The sequence below is a fragment of the Phocoena sinus genome, chromosome 8 (assembly GCF_008692025.1).
Source record: "Phocoena sinus isolate mPhoSin1 chromosome 8, mPhoSin1.pri, whole genome shotgun sequence".
Classification (NCBI taxonomy): Eukaryota; Metazoa; Chordata; class Mammalia; order Artiodactyla; family Phocoenidae; genus Phocoena; species Phocoena sinus.
In genome coordinates, this window is record NC_045770.1 from 12,633,261 (window position 1) to 12,639,260 (window position 6,000).

Here is a 6,000-nt window from a genome sequence, read left to right on the forward strand (position 1 = left end):
TCGTGTGAGTTGGTGGGAATGAGAAATGGCATGGCAGTTTTGAAAAACATTTTGATAGTTACTTATAAAGTTAAACATCCTCTTATTACATGACTCAACAAACTCACTCCTAAGCATTTTCCCAGGGGAAATAAAAAGAAACACATAAAGACATTTATGTAAATACTCATAGCAACTTTATCTATGACAGCTGCAAACAGAAACACCCAAAAGTCCATCAAGTGGTAAACGGATAAATTGTAGAATGTCCATACAATGGAATACTATTCATCGATAAAAAGGAATTATTTATATAGGCAACAATGTTAATGAATCTCAAAAACGTTATGCTAAGTGAAAGAAGCCAGACAGGAAAGATTACAAACTGAGAGACTCAATTTGTAGAAATTCTGGAACAGGCGAAACCATGGTGCCAGGAAGCATGTCAGTGATTTCCAGAGCCTAGGGGGATTTGCTATAGAGGAGCACAAGGGATCTTTTCAGAATGATGGAGCTACTCTAGATTATCCTTCTCATGCTGGTTATATGACTGTACACATTTGTCAAAATTCTTTGAATCGTATACTGAAAACGGGTGAATCTTATCTAAATTATGCCTTGATAAATCTGATAAGAGGACACCATTAAGAAAATTAATAGGCAGGCCACCGATTTGGAGAAAATATTCAGAAAACATATAACCGACAGAGGACTGAGTGAGTACAAGAATAAACAAAGAACTCCTATGATTCTATAATGAAAAGACAAGCAAGTCCATTGAAAATGGGCAAAAGGCTTGAACAGATACTTCACAAAAGACGTAGGAATGCCAATAGCACATGAAACATTGCTTGACATCATTAGAATAATGCAAATTACAAGCGGTACATACCAGCCAGTATGGCTAAATTTTAAAAGCCTGACAACCACCAAATGTTGACGAGACCATAGAGCAACCGGAACACACACACGTTGCTGGTGGGAATGCAAACCAGTACAACCGCTCTGGAAAAGAGTTTGACGGTTTCTCGTAAGCTTAAACATACACCTGTACACCTACTCTTTGACTCGGTAATTCCCCTCGTAGGTATTTATCCAAGAGAAGTGAGAATATATGCCCACAGAAACAAATGTTCATGGAGGTTTTATTCACAATAGTAACATACTGGAAACAGCCCAAATGCTCATCAACAGGAGAATCGCTAGACAAATTCTGACACATTCCTACAGTGGAGTACTGGCCAGCAATGGAAAAGAAACCAACTACTGATGTATGCATCAAGATACAAGAGTCTCAGAAATAACATGCCGTGAGAAAGGAGCAACGCGCTCAGGAGTACATAAGGTATGATTCTACTTATGTGAAGTTCTAGATTAGGCAAAACTATTATTAGCTACCAATTAGATCAGTTTGGGGTGGAGGTAGGTGGTGGGATTGACTGGGAATGAACATGGAGAACTTGCCCGTGAGATGGTGATGTCATATTATGACAGGGATGCGGGTTACTTGGATATAAACATTTATCAACATTATACAGCTATATTTGTACATTTTTTTTTAATAAATTTATTTATTTATTTTTGTCTGTGTTGGGTTTTTGTTTCTGTGCGTGGACTTTCTCTAGTTGCTGCGAGCGGGGGCTACTCTTCCTTGCGGTGTGCAGGCCTCTCACTGTCGTGGCCTCTCGTGCTGTGGAGCACAGGCTCTACACGTGCAGGCTCCGTAGTTGTGCCTCATGGGCTTAGTTGCTCCGTGGCATGTGGGATCTTCCCAGACCAGGGCTCGAACCCGTGTCCCCTGCATTGGCAGGCAGATTCCTAACCACTGAGCCACCAGGGAAGCCCATATTTGTACATTTTAACGTATGTAAATTTTCCTAAAAGTAGTCACGTCAAAAAATAATAAAAATTGAGTGGGTGAAAATATAGTGAAAGGAAGAATGGCACGGTGAGATAATTGTTACAGCGAGGCGATGTGTGCACAGGGATTTAAATTATACCATTATGTCTACTCTGTGTACTTTTGAAGTTTTCCATAATAAAAAGTAAAATAAAATAAAAGGAAAGAACAGGATAATGATACCTTCTGGAGCTGTTGTGCGTTCATTGAAGCAGTGCCGGGGAAAGGGTTTTGGAGTCTGGGAAGTATGTTTTGACACAAGCTTTCTCCACCAGATCTGCCTTCCCCTCCCTCTCATTTACTCACTCTAGTTCTTGCTGTCTGCTGCACTCTTGTTCTGTTTTGTCCTTCTTGCCCCTCTGCTTTCTTTTTCTTTTCTTTCTTTTTTTTTTTTTACATCTTTATTGGAGTATAATTGCTTTACAATGGTGTGTTAGTTTCTGCTTTATAACAAAGTGAATCAGTTATACATATACATATGTACCCATATCTCCTCCCTCTTGCCTCTCCCTCCCTCCCACCCTCCCTATCTCACCTCTCTAGGTGGTCACAAAGCACCAAGCTGATCTCCCTGTGCTATGCGGCTGCTTCCCACTAGCTATCTATTTTACGTTTGGTAGTGTATAGATGTCCATGCCACTCTCTCACTTTGTCACAGCTTACCCTTCCCCCTCCCCATATCCTCAAGTCCATTCTCTAGTAGGTCTGTGTCTTTATTCCCGTCTTACCCCCTAGGTTCTTCATGACATTTTTCCCCCTTAGACTCCATATATATGTGTTAGCATACGGTATTTGTCTTTCTCTTTCTGACTTACTTCACTCTGTATGACAGACTCTAGGTCCATCCACCTCACTGCTTTCTTTTTCATTTCCCACCTGCCTAGCTCCCTCCCTTCCCCTGCCTGCCCATCGCCCTCTGTCGACTGATGCCTCCAGATCTGCTGCGTTGGGGCTCTGGTGGCTGCAGACTGGGTGAGGGCGGTGTCTTGAAGATGTGGCCGCACAGCAGCAGCCGGCTTGGGGAGGTCAGGGAAGATGCTACTTCTTGCTTTCTCCTCTTGCAGCCCGCAAGCTCGGCCACCCTGTGTCTCCCAGGCTGCTCTGCTTGCCTTGCAGCCTGAGAGCCAGCACTCTAACCAGACGGACAGGCTGCCATTGCCCTGACAACGTCTCCTCTACTTGGCTTCCCTGAAAAGTGTCAGATTTGAGGGAATTTTTTTTTTTTTTTTTTTGCGGTACACGGGCCTCTCACTGTTGTGGCCTCTCCCGTTGCGGAGCGCAGGCTCCGAACGCGCAGGCTCAGCGGCCATGGCTCACGGGCCCAGCCTCTCCGCGGCACGTGGGATCTTCCCGGACCGGGGCACGAACCCGTGTCCCCTGCATCGGCAGGCGGACTCTCAACCACTGCGCCACCAGGGAAGCCCTTGGAGGGAAATTTGAGCCAGTTTCCCAAGCCCTAAACCCCAGCTCATCTCCTTTCTGGAGCCGCCCTGCCCTACTCCGACCTCCTCGGTGTAACTGCCTTCCGGCTGCCGTCAACATCTCAGCCCTTGTACCTTGATCTGTTCTTGCCAAGCCCCAGCTGAGTGCCTGGCGATGCTCCGGAAACTGCGGGCTTCGGGGCAGGATCCACAAGATGCCTACAGTCTGCTCTTTCTTTTGTTCTGTTTTAATCATCCGTTAACTCTACAGATATTTATCAGGCCCCCACTGTGTGCTGGGCACCGAGTGAGACGCTGATGGCTGTAGAGCTGGCCTGGTGGTGGGAGGAACGGAAGGTTACAAGGCAGGGAGCGTGACCGGGTCAGCCACCAGGGAACTCGGAGGAGGGGGGTTGGGGGTTGGGGGGAGCGGGAAGGGAGGGTCGCTCGGCCTGGATTGGGGTGACGGGTGTCAAGAAGCAGTTCTTGGAGGAAACGCCAACTAAGCGAAGACCCAGAGTGGGTGGAACGGCAAAGAAGCAGCGTGTGAAACAGCCCCAGGGTGAGTGCTCCGTGCAGGGCCTTCCGGGAGCTGCAGAAAGTTCAGTCTGGTTAGACTTTGGGTGTGAGGGGGGGTCCAGCCCGCACGTGAGGACTGGAGGCCCCCCTGCTCCCCGGTCAGAGCTGCCAACCAGCCTCCTCGGGTGCCCCTCCCCGGGCGGTGGTGCTTCCGCCTGGGCCAGGACTCCAAGGTGGCTGGCGCCGGCCTCCCCTGAGCAGCACAGGACGTGAGTGGGGCGGTGTCAAGCAGGGGCCTGGGTGCTCCGCAGCTGCCCCCGCTCTTCCTCAGCGGTCCTCGCCCCCTGAAACCCTCAGTGACTCAGGCCGAGCTGGCCTCGCCTCCTTCCATGTGACGCACGCCTTGTGCCTCTGTGGGGTCAGGCAGCCTCCTCTGTCCTCTTTGCCTTTCAGGAAATGCTCTGGCTTCCCTTCCAGTTCCGGTTCCAATTCTCGTTCAGGTTCCGACTCTGGTTCTGGGCTCAGCTGTACCCACAGGTGAGGCCATACACAGAAGCCAGGCCTTGCCAGGGCCAGGAGAGCCGATTCTGACCTCAGAGCCTCCTCCTGGGGAGGGGCCTCCTCCATCCCTGAGCCAGGATGGGGGCAAGGGCGGCCATGGGGTGATGAGACAGACTGTGGATGAACTTCCCAGAAGTGGAGGCTGGAAAAACATGGAAGATATGGAAGGAATTTTTAGTGACATCACAAAGGTAGCCGTTAGACTCTAAAATCAGTTAGCATGCTTGGCTCAGAAGAAAAAAATTTAGCAGTATAGTTTAAGGGATTAGAAGGAGAGCTCTGGAGTCAGATTACGAAGAATTCAAAACTCAGTTCTGCTACTTATTAACCTTGTGACCTTGGGCAAGTTACTTAACCTCTCTGTGTCTCAATTTCCTCCACCGTAACATGGGAAGAATGACAGTACCCACCTGGTAAGATTATGGGGGGGGTTGAATCAGATAATTCATATTAAGGATTTGGCCTAGTGCCTGTTACATGGTGAAGGCTTCATAGATAATAATAATTAAAAAAAATAATGCTATTTACTGGTATTATTCTCTGCAAGCCCTCTGATAGATGGGTGAGTGACCCTGGCCTGGCACCCACTGGGGGCTTCACAAGGGTTTACTCCCCCCTTCCCCCACCATGGGATGAGAGAGTGGCAGAATGGGGGTTCTGCTAGGATGTATGCCATCACTGGTTAACAGATGAGTGACGGAGGGCAAGTTGCTCAACTTCCTGGTCTTAATTGGTCTTAATTTCCTGATCAGTGAGATGGGGATAATGCTATCTCACTTGTAAGTAGTAAAGTTTGTATGGTATGGATGGATGGCACAGAGCTGAGTGTCAGCTCTGCTGTGTGAACTTGGGCAAATTGCTTCACCTCTCTGGACCTCTGTTTCTTGGTACTACGCACCAGGGAGAGTTGTGAAAGTGGGGATAATCTATGTAATGTGCCTGGCAGAGAGTATGACTTCGGTAAAAACTAGTCACTAGTATTGTTATCCTGATGATGAAGGTGGGGAAGAAGTTCAGGGTTCTGGGAGGGAACTGGTTGCTTCTGGGAGGGAACTGGTTGGATCTAGGTGTTCCTTGGGAGAGAGAGCTACTTGTCGCAGCCTTAGAATGAGATGTGCGTCTTGTTTTCCTTCATGTCTTCCTGAGATGTAAGCACTGCCTGAACCTGGGCAGGTTCACGTTCAAGCTGTGTGGAAGGGATGGGGAAGGAAGGTGACCTTGGAGGTCTTAGGAGCAAACCCAAAGCAGAGGCTTCTCTGTAGCCGACCCCCCCACCTCACTTTGTGGGGCTCGTGCTGACCGACCCCCTCATCCCCTCCAGGCCTCCCTGGCTGACAGTCCATGCAGGGCAGCCGAGCGATGCTGGACCAGCCCTGCCACACCTGTTCCGTCTCTGCTCTCCTGTTTGTTTTTTTCCTTTCCTCCTATCTTACAATTCTGGGGAAATTAGTTTCTAGAATTCAAACAGCTGGGAGGAAAGCCGGAGATTATCCAACACATTTCCTACCACAAGGCAGGTCTGCAGCAATCCCATCCCCCCATCCCCCTCCCCCAACCCCGCGCCCCCCAAGTCCTCTAAAGGAGACGGTATCTTGGGCGAGGCAGACAGCCTGTGGTCTG

The 6,000-nt window shown here is 48.8% G+C and overlaps 1 protein-coding gene across 3 annotated transcripts in view; it reads left to right on the forward strand.

Moving 5' to 3' along the window:
- TRIM29 (tripartite motif containing 29) overlaps window positions 1–6,000 on the forward strand; it is a 60,268-nt gene that overhangs the window by 21,276 nt on the left and 32,992 nt on the right. The window contains exons 1-3 of one of the 3 annotated variants that reach the window (XM_032641948.1): window positions 3,774–3,862; window positions 4,273–4,356; window positions 4,776–4,793. The exons of 1 other annotated variant lie outside the window; for it this stretch is intronic. The gene's annotated coding sequence lies outside the window, so the exon portion shown is untranslated. Of the gene's footprint in view, window positions 1–3,773; window positions 3,863–4,272; window positions 4,357–4,775; window positions 4,794–6,000 lie in introns of those variants that run through there. One more of the 3 variants, XM_032641947.1, reaches the window with a different exon arrangement.